The following is a 20901-nucleotide window of genomic DNA, read 5'->3' on the forward strand; positions in this document are numbered from 1 at the left end:
CACTACACACTTCTTTGTGCTTATAAATGTACGTTTTAGCACTCTGTTGTAGGATGGCCGTAACAGGTTGCTCAATCACTTACTATCATAGCGTTGGCAGGGAAAATTAAGGTTTGGTAAGTTTAATTAAACTCATTTAGAAGACAAGTACCGAATATGTCTTATTTAAACAAACAAAAAAAGGCAAATAAGATGCTTGCTCTGAACACTCCGAATTAATATCATTTTTCAAATTAATATATATACCGGATGTGTGTTTTGATTACAGACACTTACATTATGTACGATATATAATAAAACATTTTATTACAGAGAAACTGTCATGGTTATGACTTGCGAAATACGCAGCATCTCAAACTTCTTATAAAATACATCAGTTTCTCGTTGAGGTCTATTCCTCAGCTATATCTAGAGGGCCAGGGAGTGTCACAGTCACCAACCATCACACTGTTTTTATTACGTGTGCACCAATATATGCATGTTGATTGGCTAGTTGAACAACCCTAATTATCATTCAGGTGTAAGCATATTTACCTGTTGACAGGCTCATCTAAAACTGTCACGAGCGAGCAGCCAAAATGACGTAACTATTTATCATCAACAAACGGATGTTGCTTTTAAAATATAAAATATTTATTTCTGAAGTCGGTTATTATATTCTATTGTATATATCTATGTAAATCAGGGAGGCAGTTTTGACAGGTAGATAAAGGAACAGGTGTACGTAAATAAACTGAACGTCAGTGACAGTGTAGATGAATGTTCGTTATCAAAGTCAAAGGAAAAAATTCTGGCGCCATATGCTTTAATCATAAATTTATTTCTGTTTTTGCAGCAGATGGTCAGGTATGATTTGGGTTAGCGGGCAGTACCGATAAGTCAAACGTTTGTTGAAGTTTTAACAGTGGATGGTTAATTGTATTTAACATCATGTTACAAACGCAGATTGTTTCTTGTTGGAATCTGACATTGCAGTAATGAAAATTGTGTATATGAATTGGAATCATTGGCATTCGACAGTTTCATGTCTTGCTTTAGCGAAGCGCTTTTTCTAATTATTATTTTTTTGGTAAATTGAGTTAACTCTCGTTATGACTGATGTTGTAGTCAGAGACAGGACTAATCATTATATCAATATAAAAACAGAGATTTTTTTTACTATTATATAACTTTTCTCTGTTTTCCTCTAAAACTTGTATTTTCCGTGCCAGTCGGCTATCAGTTGTGGTTCTTGTCCACATATCGCACCTATTATCGCCTATGTTGGGACATCCTCATCCATCAAACTGTTGCTTATTTAATCAAACGCACATATTTAGTGATGTAAGGTACAGTGTAAGCATCCGAGTGAAATATACCAGATCATTTCGCCTTTGTTATTCAGTGATATTATGTACAATGTAAACACTCGATAGAAATATACAAGATCATTTCGCCTTTGTTACGTAAACGCTGTAATCAATGTATATAGTAGATAAACAAACATATTGCTGGAATTACCCCTTAATAAAATCTTCACAAACGTTAGTTAAAAGTTTTATGTCGTACACTGCATTATTAACAAGAAAATGAAACACGTGTTTCCCGGGAATCGTACACAGCATTATAAACAAGAAAATGATACACGTGTTTCCCGGGAATCGTACATTGCATTATTAACAAGGAAATCATTTGGAGATTATTTAAAACATGTACAAAAAGAACAAAATGTTCCAGTAGAAATATTGTCGATAATCATGAATGTTTTTATCAACGCACTGCTATCACGGGAATCAGGACATTTACAAGGTCATTCATAAATAAGCTTAGTTAAGATGTGTTGATTAAGCAGAGCTAATTTTGTCGAGAAAGAGAAAATTCAAAATCAGGCGTTTAAGTTCGTCATTCATCACGCAGTTGTATTTGTCATTAATCTGAATCTAAATCCAACTAATGATCTGTTGGTGACTTTTCATATAGCTTGTTCACACACAATCCTTAATGAGGTCGATCCAATCACAATAACGGCAACTGAGAAGCGTCCATAACAAGAGGAAAGACAATAAGTGAAGTAAACAGAAGAACGAAACGTGAAACAACGGATAAACAAAAACAAAGAAAAAAGAAAAATCCTAAATCACATTTTTGAATTTCTTCCCAATTGGCCATTAACATACAATTTTAAAGCAACTATTCATGTCCATATTTGGCCATTTATACTAGCAAAGACATCGTCATACAGGAAATAAACCCCGTAAGAATCCCGTTACTATTTATATCCATTCAGTAATCAGAGGACTTATATAGGTTGTACCTGATGTCGGATCTCCATCAGTAATCAGAGGACTTATATAGGTTGTACCTGATGTATCTCCATCAGTAATCAGAGGACTTATATAGGTTGTACCTGATGTCGTATCTCCATCAGTAATCAGAGGACTATATAGGTTGTACCTGATGTCGAATATCCATCAGTAATCAGAGGACTTATATAGGTTGTACCTGATGTCGGATCTCCATCAGTAATCAGAGGACTTATATAGGTTGTACCTGATGTCGGATCTCCATCAGTAATCAGAGGACTTATATAGGTTGTACCTGATGTCGGATCTCCATCAGTAATCAGAGGACTTATATAGGTCCTACCTGATGTCGTATCTCCATCAGTAATCAGAGGACTATATAGGTTCCACCTGATGTCGTATATCCATCAGTAATCAGAGGACTTATATAGGTTGTACCTGATGTCGGATCTCCATCAGTAATCAGAGGACTTATATAGGTTGTACCTGATGTCGGATCTCCATCAGTAATCAGAGGACTTATATAGGTTGTACCTGATGTCGGATCTCCATCAGTAATCAGAGGACTTATATAGGTTGTACCTGATGTAATCGATGTCGGATCTCCATCAGTAATCAGAGGACTTATATCTCCATCAGTAATCAGAGGACTTATATAGGTTGTACCTGATGTCGGATCTCCATCAGTAATCAGAGGACTTATATAGGTTGTACCTGATGTCGGATCTCCATCAGTAATCAGAGGACTTATATAGGTTGTACCTGATGTATCTCCATCAGTAATCAGAGGAGTATATAGGTTCTACCTGATGTCGGATCTCCATCAGTAATCAGAGGACTTATATAGGTTGTACCTGATGTATCTCCATCAGTAATCAGAGGACTTATATAGGTTGTACCTGATGTCGGATCTCCATCAGTAATCAGAGGACTTATATAGGTTGTACCTGATGTCGTATATCCATCAGTAATCAGAGGACTTATATAGGTTGTACCTGATGTCGGATCTCCATCAGTAATCAGACTTATATAGGACTGATGTCGTATTATATAGGTTGTATATGATGTCGATCTCCATCAGTAATCTTATATAGGTTGTACCTGATGTATCTCCATCAGTAATCAGAGGACTATATAGGTTGTACCTGATGTCGGATCTCCATCAGTAATCAGAGGACTATATAGGTTGTACCTGATGTCGGATCTCCATCAGTAATCAGAGGACTATATAGGTTCTACCTGATGTCGGATCTCCATCAGTAATCAGAGGACTATATAGGTTGTACCTGATGTCGGATCTCCATCAGTAATCAGAGGACGGATATAGGTTGTACCTGATGTCGGATCTCCATCAGTAATCAGAGGACTTATATAGGTTGTACCTGATGTCGGATCTCCATCAGTAATCAGAGGACTTATATAGGTTCTACCTGATGTCGGATCCCTTTGTTATATTGTTAATACAATTGTATGGAATTGATTATCAGTAATCACTGATATCGATGGACACTATATCGATCATATAAACTATAATAACAAGAACAGTTAACCGACGCCAGACCAATATGCTAATGAGATGCTGGTCACAACCATCACTCTTCCTGTACCTATGAATGTTTTTGCTTTAAAACAAGGAATAGTATTTAGTCATTTTGGCGACATGATCGAGTTCATTTACATCGATAGAAATATCCGGACAGATAATCTGCTGGTAACTCTCCAGTTTAGAAAGAAATTACAACTTCCGATATCATCAAGTTGCTCGTTTATGTGTAATCGAATGTGACATATCGTTAACCGCTGAAAAGGAAACAATTTTGTTAAAGAATAAGTTAGGGAGCTGCACCAACGAGGAAAATACCTGGGTTAATGAGCACGGGTTATGTATCAGTCGTTTGGCGTATTCAAATTGGGCCTTCAGTTTACGTGTCATCTTATTTGGGTCACAGTTGTCAGAACGTGCCATGCCAATTCAGGGATAAAGATCGAGGGCGTACCAACCGACCATGAACAGTGCAAATAGATCAGTGATCCAGAGTTCTATTCTCGAAAAAGTCTTTATGAGCTAGGCATTTGGATTTCTAATTGTTGTTTGTCTCGTTTTACACAAATTGACGCAACTCGATTAATATGTTATACATAACAGATCTGTGAAAAAGATTAACAATGCTAATAAGACATTGGATCTAACATATCCATACCAATGAAGACAGACAATAAACAAATACGAGAATGTATGTCTAACAAAAACCACTTAGTGGTAAAAGATAAAGATATTTGTGTTTTATTTTTATTGCGAGGTAGATCTCTAAAACACAGAAATACTAAAGAGATATTGCGTAAATTATCGTTCTTGTTGTAGTCGCGTTATATGTGGCTTCCATCTAAGATTAAATCTATTCTGAAAAAAACACTGTCTACAGATTTACCAGTATCAAAGTTTGTTGTCATTGAAACATTTCATATTTATGTCTTGTTTAGTTACTTAGGAAACAGTATACAACTCCAAGTCTCGGTATGATGTACGCATCTTCATGATAATAACGCTGTATGTATTTTTATTGTTTTTAAAGTTATTAAAGTTCTGACGTTTGGAAGTGAGCCTAATTAATCAAAGAAACCTTGATTGAAATTGCTATGTTATCAACGACAACCTGACGTCAGTACATTTATCTGTTGGAGGGGTCCTAACCTCTTCAGCAATATGAAATTTGTAGAATTCGTTTTATTCTCAGACAGAGCGGTTCTAGTAACAAACATCACTAATTGAATTATTTCTTCTTGTTTAGTTTTTTCTTGATACAAACAAAGTTCAAGAAAAATATGAAAGTAAGATTTAAAAATGAAAGTTTAAAACTATGCTATTTTAAACGTTATGTTGATTGGTATTGAATCCACAATAACGTATACAGACCTTACTAATGCGTGTGATATGTTTTCTACTGCATCAGTGTGATACTATACTGACAGAATCTATTGTCAATAAATATTGTTTATAGTTGTTTATAGACATTAACAAGTCATCTTTAAAGCCACATACAGTCATCATAAGTTTCTCAGTTTGTGTTTGGTCAAGGAATATCACGCTATGTGTTTAATTACAATTTTTAACAATATAATTGGCTTTTAATTCGAGCAATTACATATGTATATATCTTTATGCGATTTTTTAAAACTGCATCGGTAATCAAAAGACAGATTACCAGTCTGTACATGCTAGTTTTTACCGTTTTCCTTATATGTGGATCCATGCATGTAAGATAAATGAGCGGGACTAGGTACAGGGCGGTACGTATAACAGGATACACATTTTAATTTTTATCGCTGATTAACATCAAAAGTCAATTCATACAAACTGTATTATAGTAACAGATCATATATGTAACATCTATGTAGATATTCAATGAACTGTCCTCGATATCACGTTTTTTGTACCAGATGTCTGTAACTGACAAACTCGTAACACGTGGTTTCGATGGGTACATGTCGATGAAAACACTGGGAGAGATTTACAGTCGTCGTAGTGAACTCGTTATGTAACATTATTTACTTGAATTGATTACGATTTACATGGCGAGCGTCTTAAATGAAGCTGATGACGCTTACTCTTTCGAGTCACCTGGTCTCATTATCCCCGTATGAGTCTCCAAGTAAATTTTCGTTTTGTTTTTATGTTGTCATTGCTTTATTTGAGTTATTTTAACCTATACATTTTACTCATTACCGGAAACTGATTTATTTAATATCGTACAAGAGTTTCACTGATAACAAATAACTGTTCTATCCGTAATGTTCCCTTGTTCTTTTCTCCCAAACATTTAAGTACTATATTACTCCCTCCATCTACATTATTATGTGACTCACAGAATCACTTGATCCTCGTTTAGTCTGATTTCAGAACGCTTTTAACTTGATTTCCATGAAGTATTAACGTGATCGACATGTGACATATGTGTTCACAATTTTTAATAAATCTTTTCATCATGATGTAATGAGGAAATTTCCAACAAGATTACAAATCTCGAGATGTTCCCTCGCCTCTTCAAAGCAATATCTACAAGATTTGTGTTAATATCGAATTTCCAGGCGTACAACCCACCTACTAAAACGAGGGATAATTATTTTTAACACCGCCGTGTTTCTTTTACACGATCTGTTGCAATTGAAAAGTTGAATGAACTTCATTCTATAGACACAAATACGATAAAATGATGTTCACTGATATTTACAATAATTGCCCAATTTCAGTCTTCTCCCCATTTATACAATAAAATCTGAAAGTTCTTCTCCACACTGTGGAAATGTCTTGTACTACAGAGATACGTTTCTGATCCTCGTACGTCTAACATCAACACTTAGATGTCAGCAATGAGATAGAAACATTATGTATGTATCGATATTAGATATGAATAAGACAAAGAGTCATTTTGACACATTTGGATTACCTTGCTTTGTCACGTGATTCCTAAATAAAGAGCAGTTGTCGTTTTATTAAAATACTTGCATTATGAAAATGGAATCTTTACGTTAAATTCGGTATGGTTTAACTTCCTATTGTTTAAGGTGTCGTAAGTGCACAAAACAGACGAGCGAGACTATCTGCATAATGAACGCTAGACTTAACGTGTTTGACTTCAAACGTTTACATCTCTACTCTGTTTCATTTTAATCATGGAAACATCAAAAAGGTTATTTTGTAGTAAAGCTATATCTCAGAGTGGTTTAAACAAATCTCAGTACAGACTCCTGCCTGGTCTCTGTGGTGTATATATATATATCGTCTCCCTAACACCTATATCATTGATGTAAATTTACTAATGTTTCGTTTACAAACTAAATACAGGATTTGATTAAGGAAAGTTTAGAAGATTACAATCTCCTTTCCATTGTGTTGTGGTTTACGTCGCTGAATCACTAGATTACTCATTAGCCATTCAATCAGAAAGCTTTCACCTTGAATTTCGTTAAAAATTTTAATTTCTATCCGCACGGAATCTTCTAATACGATCAGACACTCAAAATGCTCCTTCGTTTTAAACAAACTCGTACAATTTTGTTTTAACCCGGTCTTGAATTTTTTAAAAGAACCAAGCCATTCGATAAAATACTGAATTATGCAATAACTAGCCTGAACAACGTTTACTGATGTGTGAATAACACTTGTCCATTTCAGTTTTATGACAACACAGTGGTTAATGTGTTGATAACAACATTAAACTCCATTTAGCTGATAGCTTAATGATGCGATCTTCTAAATTAAAGGAAAATGGATCGAAATTAACCTAAATTTCAACGAAGGATCGAGATTAACCTAAAACAATTAACATTCTCCCTAAATATCAACAAAGGATCGAGTTTAACCTAAAACAATTAACATTCTCCCTAAATATCAACGAAGGATCGAGGTTAACCTAAAAACAGGCAACATTTCCCGAGATATCAACGAATGATCGAGGTTAACCTAAAACAGTTAACATTCTCCCTAAATATCAACGAAGGATCGAGGTTAACCTAAAACAATTAACATTCTCCCTAAATATCAACAAAGGATCGAGGTTAACCTAAAACAATTAACATTCTCCCTAAATATCAACGAAGGATCGAGGTTAACCTAAAACAATTAGCATTCTCCCTAAATATCAACGAAGGATCGAGGTTAACCTAAAAACAGGCAACATTTCCCGAGATATCAACGAATGATCGAGGTTAACCTAAAACAGTTAATATTTCCCGAGATATCAACGAAGGATCGAGGTTAACCTAAAAACAGGTAACATTTCCCGAGATATCAACGAAGGATCGAGGTTAACCTAAAAACAGTTAACATTTCCCGAGATATCAACGAAGGATCGAGGTTAACCTAAAAACAGTTAACATTTCCCTAAATATCAACGAAGGATCGAGGTTAACCTAAAAACAGGTAACATTTCCCGAGATGTCAACGAAGTACCGAGGTTAACATAAAACAGGTAAAATTTCCCGAGACATCAACAAAAGATCGAGGTTAACCTAAAAACAGGCAACATTTCCCGAGATATCAACGAAGGATCGAGGTTAACCTAAAAACAGTTAACATTTCCCGAGATATCAACGAAGGATCGAGGTTAACCTAAAAACAGGTAACATTTCCCGAGATATCAACGAAGGATCGAGGTTAACCTAAAAACAGGTAACATTTCCCGAGATATCAACGAAGGATCGAGGTTAACCTAAAAACAGGTAACATTTACCGAGATATCAACGAAGGATCGAGGTTAACCTAAAAACAGGTAACATTTCCCGAGATATCAACAAAGTACCGAGGTTAACCTAAAACAGGTAACATTTACCGAGATATCAACGAAGGATCGAGGTTAACCTAAAAACAGGCAACATTTCCCGAGATATCAACGAAGTACCGAGGTTAACCTAAAAACAGGTAACATTTCCCGAGATATCAACGAAGGATCGAGGTTAACCTAAAACAGGTAACATTTCCCGAGATATCAACGAAGGATCGAGGTTAACCTAAAAACAGTTAACATTTCCCGAGATATCAACGAAGGATCGAGGTTAACCTAAAAATAGGTAACATTTCCCGAGATATCAACGAAGGATCGAGGTTAACCTAAAAACAGGTAACATTTACCGAGATATCAACGAAGGATCGAGGTTAACCTAAAAACAGGTAACATTTCCCGAGATATCAACGAAGTACCGAGGTTAACCTAAAAACAGGTAACATTTACCGAGATATCAACGAAGGATCGAGGTTAACCTAAAAACAGGTAACATTTCCCGAGATATCAACGAAGGATCGAGGTTAACCTAAAAACAGGTAACATTTCCCGAGATATCAACGAAGTACCGAGGTTAACCTAAAACAGGTAACATTTACCGAGATATCAACGAAGTACCGAGGTTAACCTAAAACAGGTAACATTTACCGAGATATCAACGAAGGATCGAGGTTAACCTAAAAATAGGTAACATTTCCCGAGATATCAACGAAGGATCGAGGTTAACCTAAAAATAGGTAACATTTCCCGAGATATCAACGAAGGATCGAGGTTAACCTAAAAACAGGTAACATTTCCCGAAATATCAACGAAGGATCGAGGTTAACCTAAAAATAGGTAACATTTTCCGACATATCAACGAAGGATCGAGGTTAACCTAAAAACAGGTAACATTTCCCGAGATATCAACGAAGGATCGAGGTTAACCTAAAAATAGGTAACATTTCCCCTAAATATCAATGAAGGATCGAGGTTAACCTAAAAATAGGCAACATTTCCCCTAAATATCAACGAAGTACCGAGGTTAACATAAAACAGGTAAAATTTCCCGAGACATCAACGAAGGATCGAGGTTAACCTAAAAACAGTTAACATTTCCCCTAAATTTCAACAAAGGATCGAGATTAACCTAAAACGGGTAACATTTCCCGAGATATCAACGAAGGATCGAGGTTAACCTAAAAACAGGTAACATTTCCCGAAATATCAACGAAGGATCGAGTTTAACTTAAAAATAGGTAACATTTCCCGAGATATCAACGAAGGATCGAGGTTAACCTAAAAACAGGTAAAATTTCCCGAGATATCAATGAAGGATCGAGGTTAACCTAAAAACAGTTAACATTTCCCGAGATATCAACGAAGGATCGAGGTTAACCTAAAAACAGGTAAAATTTCCCGAGATATCAACGAAGTACCGAGATTAACGTAAAACAGGCAACATTTCCCGAGGTATCAACGAAGGATCGAGGTTAACCTAAAAACAGGTAACATTTCCCCTAAATATCAACGAAGGATCGAGGTTAACCTAAAAACAGTTAACATTTCCCGAGATGTCAACGAAGGATCGAGGTTAACCTAAAAACAGGTAACATTTCCCGAGATATCAACGCAGGATCAAGGTTAACCTAAAAATAGGAAACCTTTCCCCTAAATATCAACGAAGGATCGAGGTTAACCTAAAACAGTTAACATTTCCCGAGATATCAACGAAGGATCGAGGTTAACCTAAAACAGGTAAAATTTCCCGAGATATCAACGAAGGATCGAGGTTAACCTAAAAACAGGCAACATTTCCCGAGATATCAACGAAGGATCGAGGTTAACCTAAAAACAGTTAACATTTCCCGAGATATCAACGAAGGATCGAGGTTAACCTAAAAACAGTTAACATTTCCCGAGATATCAACGAAGGATCGAGGTTAACCTAAAACAGTTAACATTTCCCGAGATATCAACGAAGGATCGAGGTTAACCTAAAAACAGGTAACATTTCCCGAGATATCAACGAAGGATCGAGGTTAACCTAAAAACAGTTAACATTTCCCGAGATATCAACGAAGGATCGAGGTTAACCTAAAAACAGTTAACATTTCCCGAAATATCAACGAAGGATCTAGGTTAACCTAAAACAGGCAACATTTCCCGAGATATCAACGAAAAACACCACGATTATTTGATTTAAAACTTATTATATTAGCGCAAATATTATTTAGCCATTTACGCGTTGACAGAATTACACTGAAATCGTGATTTTGAGAATGCAGTTTTTGTTCTTTTCTTACAGGCATTATTGTGGATGGGTGAATTCATGATTGCGCTAATCATCTTAAACGTGATATATTATACGTACCAAAGTCTGTGCGTTTACAGAATAGTGCTAATTATGTTTTGTTCGATGATAGAGATAGCATCGGGCAAACGTTATATAGTTTTTCTTTCAAAAACCATTTACCAATAACAGTAAATTGTTTGGTTCGTGTAAATCAAAGAGGTATACTCATGTATATTATAACAACGATTTTCCGTAACCTCTCTCATAAATGTATGTATACTAGTGAACGAGATGGACGTATATTAAGACAATTAGTGCTGCTGAATAAGTTCACTACTTACTCCAACTAAACGTCTACAACCCGATCCACGCCTTCTCCACCTCGACAAGTTGTCTGGAGACATTGGATAGACGCGTCGTTATAGATCTATGGTATAAATAAGGACTCCTTTAATTTTCATTGACCGATAAGTGGAATTGGTCAATAGGGGAAAAGTCCACCTCGAGTGATCTCGTTCCTTGATTGGCTAAAATCTCTCAAGGATTTCAACTACTTACGTCATCGGAAACATCGATCGTATATCTAGATTTAAGTGTGACGAGTTGAGCTGTATCCAATCACGGGACCGATATGCCTGCACTAAAGATGGCATACATGTTGGAAAATGACCATGCATGATTTACATTATAACGTGGCTATTGACAGCAACCACATGATTTATAACAGACATGATCATTATAAAAGTTGTCAGTAGTTTTCTAGTCGGCTGCGTTATAACGTTGTCTGGTAATGGAACAATCTGCTTTTAAAGCTGAAGTAATCTATAAAAACAATCTTAGAAAAGTATCGATGTGACGTCAAATAAGAGAGAAATGTTATTCAAATAGATATATACTTCTTGTATAAATGGTGAATCCTTCAGTCAAAAAATTCGATAATACAATATTGAGCATTTTCCTAAGACTTCGTCAACAGACATCAAATAATAATCAGGTGTTTACAGTTTGATTTTGTTTGTTTTACTGAAGTCTCGCCCCGGTAAGATTTTAGAACAAAAAAATTCAAATCTTATGTTAAAGCAGAATTACCTACAGATAAAACAATATCACCAAGGTGATATCATAGATATAATCAGAGAAACTGCTGTACCTACCCTACAGATAAGTCCTCCAATCAAGTATAGTTATTCCACTATGTTAATGAGGTTCGATGCCGAAAGACGATGTTAATTATTTTCGTATCATGGGATAGATGTACATTAAAGGCATCTGAATGGATCTAATGACTGACGTTTTGGAGCTTTGTAGGTACCCATCTGGCTTACCGTCACCAATAATGTTTGCCTTAATTATTAAAAATAACGTTGACACAGAGGCCGTAAGCAATTGTAGAAATGCGTCATACGCGGTCCTTGATAGTTTGAATATGTATATATACTAATGATGATAGGTAATCAAGATTTAGATAGAAAGTACGATGCTAATCAAGCTTACAAGTTCAATCCTGAGTATGTCCACTACTCACATCGAAGTTACTCATTTACGATACATAGAACTGACCAAATTAAGCGGAAATGCTTCAGAAATATTCTACCGTGTTACAAACAATGTACGACATAATGTGTCCTCAGTCTCAAATGGACAAGGCTCCTGACGGCGATTTCTTTTGTATTAAGCGTGCTCAATTGGTGATACACCGTGTCAAGGAAGAACTGTGACGCGGTGACAATATTCAAAGATAGTGTAAACTCTAATATTCTCTCTGGAAAGCAATTATTGACTGACACAGTGCATGTAATATTGCCTATAAACTTCAACAAGGTTAATAGAAGCAATTAACAAACAAAAACAACCCGTGCGCTGACCATTGAAGTCAAACCAAAGCTCAATTTAAAGTTTTTACCAATACAAGCTTTTTAAACTTGAAATTATGATTATATTATTCGCGAGAAAATATTCCGAGTTATTTCTGTCGTTTTTGGTGTACACAGTGCCATTGGCACTTCACAAACGCTAATCATGAGTCTGTGAGTTAAATCCCTAATATCACAGAGAAATGCACAACACCAAGTGAAAATTACCCTTCAACACAAAAAGTACCACTTTAATATTGACGGTTTTAGCTTTACCAGCGGTGTTCCGTTTGATTCACTGTGATGTCATTAACATGAGGTATTTTCTTTTACATGTCTTAATTTAGTTGACAGTTGATGAGTTTGGGGAGCTTCCCTGTCTATAATGTGACTTTAATGCATATACTGTCAGTACGTGAAAGTCCTCGAGGACAACAAAAATCAACACACTACTCACATGATCGAACTCGGCAAACCAATTAATTGGATGTGACCAGCACTGCCTCGTTCTCGGTATCAGTTGTACATATCTGCCTTTAGCAATGACTTGACGTTTCCCAGCCTTTAAAGTCTTCGACATTACATTAAGTCTGCAATATCTTCCCAGCACATCATTACATGACAGAGACCAATACAACGGAACCAGGCGTAACGATAGAAAAATATCTCTAAAGACTAGCTTCACGTTACATGTACGTACATGTCTATATGCATTCTTATATCATAAGTACTGTAAGGTTGATTGTTAATCTGTAGATGTCAAGCAAAGATGAAGGATGACAGCAAGCGTATTAAATAAAGGAATTAACAAGTCAGCTGAAGTGATGACACAACGTTATTGTACACTATCGGTAAGCCACTGTATAACGGCAAACAGAACGTGACAATTAGATAGAGGATTTATTGTTATATTCTAGATAATGTCAAGATAATGTTGAATTATATATATATATATATCAAAGCTGTTAAACTGTTTTCCTGACAGATGTCTTAGACTATTATATAGTCTGGATGCGTATAAAATATGTACAGATGCTTCGCATTAAAAAAGAAATGAAATAAAAAATAAAAACAAGATGAAGAAAGTACATATGGATAGAACATACGGTCGGTATGGATAGAACATACGGTCGGTATGGATAAACATACGGTCGGTATGGACAGAACATACGGTCGGTATGGATAGAACATACGGTCGGTATGGATAGAACATACGGTCGGTATGGACAGAACATACGGTCGGTATGGATAGAACATACGGCCGGTATGGATAGAACATACGGTCGGTATGGACAGAACATACGGTCGGTATGGATAGAACATACGGTCGGTATGGACAGAACATACAGTCGGTATGGTCGGTATGGATAGAACATACGATCGGTATGGATAGAACATACGGTCGGTATGGACAGAACATACGGTCGGTATGGATAGAACATACGGGCGGTATGGACAGAACATACGGGCGGTATGGATAGAACATACGGCCGGTATGGATAGAACATACGGTCGGTATGGATAGAACATACGGTCGGTATGGATAGAACATACGGTCGGTATGGATAGAACATACGGCCGGCATGGACAGAACATACGATCGGTATGGACAGAACATACGGGCGGTATGGATAGAACATACGGTCGGTATGGATAGAGCATACGGTCGGTATGGACAGAACATACGGTCGGTATGGATAGAACATACGGCTGGTATGGATAGAACATACGGGCGGTATGGATAGAACATACGGCCGGTATGGATAGAACATACGGTCGGTATGGACAGAACATACGGTCGGTATGGACAGAACATACGGTCGGTATGGATAGAACATACGGCCGGTATGGATAGAACATCTGGTCGGTATGGATAGAACATACGGGCGGTATGGACAGAACATACGGTCGGTATGGATAGAACATACGGCCGGTATGGATAGAACATACGGCTGGTATGGACGCAATGAGATAGATATATCACTTTGTTGGTACTATATATAATATCGGGTATCTGATCAGTTTACACTGTCGATGTCAGTAAGCATCATCTAGATCCAGTACAAATCAGTCAGCAGATCTAAGAAACCACTGTTTTATCACGTGACATCTGTGTCTGTATTAATAAACAAACTACATAGAAATGGAGAGCACATTTCAATACAGATGCAGAATACAATACAGCCCAATTAGAAATTGTACATCATCATACAGCTGTCAGTTGTTTCGTCCTTTTAGGATTCGTCTGTGATGCCAATGGGCATAGGTGTTTAAACCTGGTAGGCGACTAAGAAAATACCAACATTAACCAAAAGCTATTGTCTGAATTCTGAGTTGAAAAGTGCACTAACCTCAGAGAATTTTGTATTCAATTACTGTCGTAATTTCTCTATATCTGATTATTTCAAAAGACTGTTAAATATTTATATATGAATTAAATCGATATATGCAGATAATGACAAACCCCTGAGACTAAAAGTGTACCACCAATCTTTATAACATACACTCTAGAAGATTGTACAAAGGGCATTCAACTGAATAACAAATTTGAATGCAGATTTGGAAATGGATAAAGTAGAACAGAACTGAACTATTCTGCATCATACAGCTTTTTGTCGTCCCTCTATGATTCATGATTCATTCCCAAGACCTAAGTTATTGTTAGCTCTCTCAATATTCTCCTCCATATTGTATTATTTCAAAAAGGCTTCAATTACTATTGTATACGGCAGCCAGAAAATTGAAGGTTGAAACAACGCTATTATAGGTAAACTCAACCATACAAAATGCCGATGATTTTTATATTTCCAACACTTGAGTTATTATACAATGTGAATTGATCATCCTTACAGTTATGTTTCAAGGTAAATTTTAATCATTTGTAGGATAGTGCTATAGGCCCTTTCCTAGATGCTGTCTTTTCTCAGTTGGCTTTTCACACTCAAGGTAATACCTTATACAATACTAGACAGGAGTGTACCGACTGACCAAGTACAACATCCTCAGTCTGCGATAAAATCACTTCATATCGATTGGAAGAAATTAATATTTCTTTACTTAAAATCGTAGTTTGTTGCTGCATGAGCGTTATTTGATAATTAGTTTTTTTTATTTTAATCTAGAGTGGTTGACACACAATGTAAGAAGCATTCATACTCTGTCATACTCTAGGTCGTGTGATAAATGTATTCCGTAGTATCACAACTGAGGTAACTTTTCTAGTCTATACTATTTCAAAGTCGGTTTTATTTGTGTATCATATTTGCTTCATATGGATGGTATTTAGTAATGTAGTTCACGATGTTTTGTTGTATTGTACTTCAATCTCAGTTTCACTTTGTATTGTACTGTTTTATCTCGATATGATTTTGTATTGTACTGTTTTATCTCGATGTTATAGTGTATTGTACAGCTTTATCTCGATGTTATAGTGTATTGTACTGTTTTATCTCGATGTTATAGTGTATTGTACTGTTTTATCTCGATGTTATAGTGTATTGTACTGTTTTATCTCGATGTTATAGTGTATTGTACTGTTTTATCTCGATGTTATAGTGTATTGTACTGTTTTATCTCGATGTTATAGTGTATTGTACAGCTTTATCTCGATTTTATAGTGTATTGTACTGTTTTATCTCGATGTTATAGTGTATTGTACTGTTTTATCTCGATGTTATAGTGTATTGTACTGTTTTATCTCGATGTTATAGTGTATTGTACTGTTTTATCTCGATGTTATAGTGTATTGTACTGTTTTATCTCGATGTTATAGTGTATTGTACTGTTTTATCTCGATGTTATAGTGTATTGTACTGTTTTATCTCGATGTTATAGTGTATTGTACAGCTTTATCTCGATGTTATAGTGTATTGTACTGTTTTATCTCGATGTTATAGTGTATTGTACAGCTTTATCTCGATGTTATAGTGTATTGTACTGTTTTATCTCGATGTTATAGTGTATTGTACTGCTTTATCTCGATGTTATAGTGTATTGTACAGCTTTATCTCGATGTTATAGTGTATTGTACAGCTTTATCTCGATGTTTTAGTGTATTGTACTGTTTTATCTCGATGTTATAGTGTATTGTACTGCTTTATCTCGATGTTATAGTGTATTGTACAGCTTTATCTCGATGTTATAGTGTATTGTACAACTTTATCTCGATGTTATAGTGTATTGTACAGCTTTATCTCGATGTTATAGTGTATTGTACAACTTTATCTCGATGTTATAGTGTATTGTACTGTTTTATCTCGATGTTATAGTGTATTGTACAGCTTTATCTCGATGTTATAGTGTATTGTACTGCTTTTGTGTCGATTTGATCAATGTTGCTCAGGCCCCACTTGTATAAAACATCTCAACTTGAGATTTCCTCAAGTCGAGATTTTCCTCAGCTGATATCTCCTCAAAAACGGCTTGTATAAAATTTTCTCAAGGAACAGGAGGAAGGCATCGCCTAGGATGTCCTGAAATTCCTTGAGGAATTTTCATACGAGATATTTTCAAGGAGATATTAGCTGAGGAAAATCTCGACTTGAGGAAATCTCAAGTTGAGATGTTTTATACAAGTGGGGCCAGGTGTCTTTAAAAAGCGGTAAACTGCTCTATCGCGACAATATTTTGAAATGTTGCTTTTTGTGTCACGTTCTTTATTTGATTGCATGGTTGATATGAATGTCAATTGTTTTTGCTGCATCAATCAAATTAATATCAATTTTGGTTTCGAAGCGGGGACCGATATTAGTTTAAGGTTAAGTAGGGCAAACTTTCACACACACATAGACTCTCCGGAGCCCTTCCATAACAGAACTAAGATATATGTGTCCGTGAGGGAGAGGAGGTTTTGACAGGAATTTAGCAACACCAAGCAAACAAGCTGATGTCAGTAGAAACCTTACAGAAGTAACAGTTATATATATATATCTGTTATTGATACAGACGAAATCCACAGTGGTAATAGGCATTCAAAACGTCGTCACGACCGAGTGATCTTTTCAGCAAAACATATGTCATATTCTAGGACGTGCATACCGGGGATAACAAATCGCCACATAATTAGTGGGATATGCGCATTACTCTATCACGGACAGGGGCCAAAGGATACAAAACCTTGAATAATGATACAGATCCGCTGTTTTCAAATACTTCTGTCACTGTTTAACCTAACACCTCTCATTAGAAAGCAAGTTATTGCGGCGGTTGGAAGATATTTTGGTGAAAAATCGGTTACAATTCGAGTCTGTAGGAACCTTGATATGTCACTGCATTCCAATAACAGTTTGGTATTTCTCTCGTATTTCGTCAATAGAGAGGTATAGGTCTGATCTACTGGATTGACAGTGGAAACTGGATGTTGGGACCATTCTTTTGGAGCACATGTCGTATGCATCAATTCCCTGAGAAATGTTACACAACTGTTGTGGAACACATTACTCCACGTTCCAAGAAGACCTTGCTATTGCCTAACCACCAGAGTTACACGTGCTTGGCATTGTAGACCCATCTATCAGGAATGTACACAGCCTCCTTTACTGTAAAATGATCGTACCAGAGGGCTGCAATTATACGTCGTAGCATAAATACCCTCTAACCTGACAACATAATGACTCTTCCCAAACACTCTCCCGAACACACGCCGTTGTTCGTGGCTTGTACATCAATCGCATTTAGACTTCGCCTGGTAGTGTACGGTCGGAATCACTGTGAGTATTGGTCAGTGAGCTTGACAGCATTTCACTGAAGCAGCAAATAGAGTGTTTGTCTCGTTTTCTCAACTAATTAAACATGTCTTACAACTGATTACAATAATTAACTGGTTTAGTATATCTGTATAGGCTTATAAAACGCTAGTAGGTCACGTTGCATGTTAAACAGGTGTTTCAATATTGATTGGCGGGATTCTTGAAACTTAAATAAAATGTTATTCACCAGAAAATGTGTTAATCACATGAGCTTAAAAGTAAGTGACACGCGCCGACACCAAATATATTATATCTGCCCTGAACACTGAATGATAATATTCGGACTGGAAAAACGAATAAGCGAAACGCCAGAACAAATTGTCTCACACATTTTATAAAGGCCACCAGCGCGTTTCACCTGAATCTATGGACTTACATAAAGTGGAAGTGCTATAAAAAATTCTGGAATTATTACCTATAACACCGCATAGTTTCATTAAAGATAACGACCTTCCGGTTGGCAGATAAAGCGAATAGTTAATGGTGATTGGTTTAACAAACTCTAGCTTACATTTCTAAATTTAAAACACGTAGGATTAGTACAGAGTCGTGTCGAGTATTTGTGATGTAAAGAAATATTATATGGTATCTAGATGTGTAATCTGATAATACAACTTTCTGATTGATAACCGCTATGGATAAACAGATTGCAGCAATCTCATCTGCATTACAGAATTATGATACAATCGCCTTTATTTTCAAAACCTTCCTGTCATGTTCAGAATTGCACGGAACAGTGTTATTTTAATGATATGCCGAAGAAGTTGACTTTTTTTTTTGTATTAAAATTGAAACTAATAAAAACTAAAAATAAAACACGAAAGAAAGTAATTCCGGAAGTAGTAGAGCTATAGCAAATATAAATTTATTCAATTTGTTGATTTTTTATCCATGTATTCAGGTGGATTCAGGTCAGATGTATTCAGGTCAGGTGGATTCAGGTCAGATGTATTCAGGTCAGGTGTATTCAGGTCAGATATATTCAGGTGTATTCAGGTCAGATGTATTTAGGTCAGGTGTATTCAGGTCAGTTGTATTCAGGTGTATTCAGGCAAGGCATATTCAAGTCATATATATTCAGGTGTATTCAAGTCAGGTATATTCATGTGTATTCAGGTCAGATGTATTCAGGTGTATTCAGGTCAGATGTATTCAGGTGTATTCAGGTGTATTCAAGTCAGGTATATTCAGGTGTATTCAAGTCAGGTATATTCAGGTGTATTCAGGTCAGATGTATTCAGGTGTATTCAGGTCAGATGTATTCAGGTGTATTCAGGTGTATTCAAGTCAGGTATATTCAGGTGTATTCAAGTCAGGTATATTCAGGTGTATTCAGGTCAGATGTATTCAGGTGTATTCAGGTCAGATGTATTCAGGTGTATTCAGGTGTATTCAAGTCAGGTATATTCAGGTGTATTCAGGTCAGATGTATTCAGGTGTATTCAGGTCAGGTGTATTCAGGTGTATTCAGGTGTATTCAAGTGTATTCAGGTGTATTCAAGTCAGGTATATTCAGGTGTATTCAAGTCAGGTATATTCAGGTGTATTCAAGTCAGGTATATTCAGGTGTATTCAGGTCAGGTGTATTCAGGTGTATTCAGGTCAGGTGTATTTAGGTCAGGTGTATGCAGGTCAGTTGTATTCAGGTCAGATGTATTCAGGTGTATTCAGGTGTATTGGGGTCAGATGTATTCAGGCGATTCAGGTCGAGTGTATTCAGGTGTATTCACGTGTATTCAAAGTTAAGTATATATTTAATATATATTTAATTTCTTGATATTAGATGTCAAATGTGACGTATGCTTTTCTTTTTTAAGAAATGGCATGATTATAATAATGATATATAAAGCATTGCAAAATGACATATAGTAGTGATGAGTTGAGTTTGGATTATGTTAACATGTTGGTATATACTTGATGTTTTTACTTATAGCTGACATTTAAATTGATCTGATAAAAAGGAAAAGGAAAAACACGTAAAAAGCTTACCTCAATAGGAACGAAATGTTGGCAACTCAGTATAACTTGAGCATGTACGATTGGTGCATCCAATCAAACCGATAGTAGGTAAAGCATATATACCACGGAGTCAAAGGAATCTGTAAAATAGAACGGAATCACACTTATATCAAGTCAAAGCTTATACTGAAAAAGCAGGCAATAACGTTCAGGAGATTACCACTGAGTAACGCTGCGTTTTTGTAATGTCATTCGGTAAGAGTATGAGAAATGCTTTGGTATTTTATGTCATATTTTACATACGGTTAGAATCGTGGTAAATGTAGGACAAATAAAATACAGGAACATCAGAGGGATTTCAGAAAAGTGTCGACGAGAAAAATCCTGATAATATCTGTTTAATGTCAGTCAGTTTACGGAAGCTTGGGATCAAGTTACGCTGGGGTTACAAAAAATCAAATTATATGTCAATAACGGCCAGAACCTCTGTATCCTGTCATATTATCG

General features: G+C 36.1%; 1 protein-coding gene across 1 annotated transcript in view; it reads right to left on the reverse strand.

The window, feature by feature from the left end:
* The window catches only part of LOC132558495 (probable G-protein coupled receptor 139), a 51424-nt gene extending 30949 nt beyond the window's left edge, over positions 1-20475 (reverse strand). The window contains exon 1 of the mRNA XM_060223060.1: positions 20425-20475. The gene's annotated coding sequence lies outside the window, so the exon portion shown is untranslated. The remainder of the gene's footprint in view (positions 1-20424) is intronic.
* Positions 20476-20901: the final 426 nt, after the last annotated feature.

The sequence above is a fragment of the Ylistrum balloti genome, unplaced genomic scaffold, assembly GCF_031769215.1.
Source record: "Ylistrum balloti isolate Yb309-2 unplaced genomic scaffold, AGI_CSIRO_Ybal_v1 Utg370792, whole genome shotgun sequence".
In the NCBI taxonomy this organism is placed as follows: Eukaryota; Metazoa; Mollusca; class Bivalvia; order Pectinida; family Pectinidae; genus Ylistrum; species Ylistrum balloti.